Below are 3,553 nucleotides of genomic sequence, written 5' to 3'. Positions count from 1 at the left end.
AATCAAGTACCCAATAGCAAACTCTTGAGTGACAAGTAAACTTTATTCATCACATTCAACCCATCTGAACACATCCCGCAATCACATCATACTTATTATATATCCATTCAACCGCTCATCGAGCCATAAATTTCATTCATAGGGACACTTCTAGACATATGAGTCCAAATGCACAAGTTCACACAACTGAAGTTACCGAGCTTAAGTTGCGATCTAACCCTGGACTCAAGTCCTCCAGGCTAGCCCATCACCAAAACACAGAATACATATCACGAACCTCGTTCATGGAATCACAAGTCGGTGGTGCACAACTGATACCGAGCGCTCACATGCGCACACGAATGCGTGGAAGAAATTCAAAGAGTTATGTTTCAAGCTGAATCAATTTCCCACGATAGAATACAAGGAAGTGAAATTTTCTTAAGGGGTCGGCAACCTCTCGAAGATAAGTACAGACATCTCTGTACCGATCCGCAAGACTCTACTAAACCTGCTCATGACTCGTGAGACCTATGTAACCTAGAGCTCTGATACCAACTTGTCACGACCCAAAATCTCACCTGTCGTGATGGCGCCTATCTCAATACTAGGCAAGCCGGCAATCTCAATAAACTACCATATCTTTTAAGTTTAAAAATATAATATTTAAATTCAGCGGAAGAAATCTCATAATTACAAATATAACACCCCTAAAATCCGGTGTCACTGAGTACACGGGCATCTAATATGAATACAATGTCTGACTGATAAAAATCACTATCTGAAAGTATAGAACAATACAATAACTGAAAGAAAGAGAGACAAGGTCAGCGGATGCCAAGCAGCTACCTTCATAGTCTCTAATTGATAGTACTCTGAAATCTAATAGTCTCCGTGTCCGAAAGTACCTGGATATACACATGAGGTACAGAATGTAGTATGGATACAACCAACTCAATAAGTAATAAGACTAACCTCTGGGCTGAAAGTAATGATGAGCTCCGCAGGTACAGTCCAATATAAATAATGGTACAGAAATATATGCATGCTTTCCAGCTTAACAGTTAAACTCAGTACAAGTGAAATAGATAAATACTGCATGATATGAGGAATATGACATCTTAGTGGAAAGATCTCATGTAATACTAGTCACAAATCATTCGGTCACTCGGTACTTTTTATGGCCAACCCGGCCCAGGGATTTCCATATATTATTTGGTCACTCGGTATTATTTACGGCCAATCCAGCCCAGGGATATTCCATCTCGTATATATATACACATCGACTGACAGCCAGTCACTTAGTACCGTATAAGGCTAATCCATCCCCGGGGTAATGTATCCCCAAATGTAAATGATACGAACAAGATCCATGTCCAGGGAAATTTCATCACAATATATATAAATAAGTAAGGCAAGTCCATACCCTGGGAAGTCTATCCCGAATATATAATCATCTACGCTCACTGGGAGTATGTACAGACTCCGGAGGGGCTCCTTCAGCCCAAGCATGATATAAAACTAATATGGCCTACTACGGCATGCAGTACGATCCCATAATAATAATAAAGCCTATATTGTTCAAGAACAGATTTTTGCCTATCCCTTATTTGTCCATTAAGTCCGTTTTTCGCTAAAGTCCTGCTGCAGGCGGGCAACCCCGATCCATATATTAATAAAGGTTATAAGGCCTGCTGCAGGCGGGCAGCCCCAATCCATAAAATAGTAAAGTATAAAGCCATTGTGGCTTGCTGCGTCGCGCAACTGAATCCCATAAATATCCTCACAACAAATATTACTGAGTGTGAAATGTATATTTTCGAACAATTAATTCAACAGCGACATGACCCCATGGGTCCCAAAATATCATCACGTAGCCTAAACATGATCTTTACTAAGAGCCTCGGCTATATTTCTCTAACACGTGGAGGATACACGGGTAATAACATGGTTCTTTAATTTCTCAACTTCACAGAATTTATTTAAGTCACAATTTCTATGGTGCACGCTCACACGCTCGTCACCTAGCATATGCGTCATCTCCCACAATTGATATAACACAACATTTAGGGATTCATACCTTCCGAACCAAGGTTAGAAATGATACTTACCTCAAACCATGTAATTTCTTACTCCGCAATGCCCTTGCATCGTAAATTGGTCTCCGAAAACCTCGTATCTCGTATTTCTGCTCTCAATAGATAATCTGTCTCTGTTTGAGACCAGTCAAATGTGCACTGATTGGACCTGCGGGCATTGGACAACAACACATCTGAGTCAAATTCACACACTGGAAATGCATCTGAAGGATCAAAGAAATTTCCGAACAGTAGTGGACTAAACAACGCACCTTTACACAAGGCCTTGTGAGTTGTCAAATTCGCCTTGTTCATGAAAGTTACAAAAACATCTTCTTTTAGTGGAACACACCATTTCTGTTGGTTTGGTTCTTCAAATTGAACTTCAATCTGTTTCTAACTGGTCATTGAACTTCAAGGATGAAAATGAAAAGAAATTTATGTTCTTTAAATAATGATGGACAGAGAATTTGAGACTTCAATTCTCCTTATACTATTAGTCTATAATTAGGAGGTGCCTATAGCTAGGCAGAGAACAAATTCTCGTGGAATATATGGAAATATGAGCTGTAAAGATAAGGGAATCTATTTCTTATCTAGAGAGTGAGAAATTACTTGTGCAGCACTACAGTAAATCAGTGGCAGTTGTTGAATTGAGACGACGTGGCCTAATAAAATGGCCAACTGTTTGTCTTATAAGAGTACTTGAATGTTCTGGTAATTCTTGGTTTGACCGGTCCTTTTCAATTTCTGGTATTAACCTTTTCAACTTAACTATTCATCTTCGAGATTAAGTGTATCAATTCATTTCGAAATTTCACCGGACCCAAATCAATTACCCGGCAAGTCACATAGCAACTGTAAAGCATAAATTATGTAGTAAATGATGGAACGAGGTTATAATACTTAAAGAACATATGGTGTTTTTACACCACAGTGCAATGAAGATATTTTTCGAAATACTACAGCTGCATCGTTAATTCCATCAGTCATGGATAATGAATCAGTCCATGGAGGACAAAATAATAAAGGTACTGATGAAGCTGCAGCAATTATTGGAGTTTAGTGAAAGGTTCTTGTGATGAAGAAACTACTAATGAACATGCAGCAGGTGATGGAAATTCAGCGCAAATTCATTATAATGAAGAAAGAGTAGAATGTAGTGCACTTGATCAAGTTCGGTCAACTGGTACGGATGTTGCTGCTATCATGGAAAGTATAGCTGATGGGACATATCCAATTTTAACACTACAGTGCAATCAAGATAATAAGCAAAATAGCGGAGCTGTGTCATCAATGCTATCAGCCATGGATATTGCATCAGTCCATCATGGACAAAATATCAAATGTATTGATCAAGCTGCACCAATTGGCGCAGATATAGTGAAAGGTCCTTTTTGTGATGAAGAAAGAGCAGACTGTAGTCCAGATGAAACCAATCTCACAACTGGTGCAGATATTGATGCTATTATTAGAAAAATAAATGATGGGACATA

The 3,553-nt window shown here is 38.9% G+C and overlaps 1 long non-coding RNA gene across 1 annotated transcript; it reads right to left on the bottom strand.

The window, feature by feature from the left end:
• Positions 1–622: 622 nt before the first annotated feature.
• On the bottom strand, positions 623–2,722 carry LOC107777803 (uncharacterized). The gene is made up of 2 exons (XR_012698122.1): positions 2,330–2,722; positions 623–2,226 (listed from the first exon to the last, which is right to left on the bottom strand). It is a non-coding gene; the product is annotated as an uncharacterized LOC107777803 (long non-coding RNA).
• Positions 2,723–3,553: the final 831 nt, after the last annotated feature.

This window comes from Nicotiana tabacum, chromosome 13 (genome assembly GCF_000715075.1).
Source record: "Nicotiana tabacum cultivar K326 chromosome 13, ASM71507v2, whole genome shotgun sequence".
In the NCBI taxonomy this organism is placed as follows: Eukaryota; Viridiplantae; Streptophyta; class Magnoliopsida; order Solanales; family Solanaceae; genus Nicotiana; species Nicotiana tabacum.
This window is presented reverse-complemented; position numbering and strand designations above follow the sequence as displayed.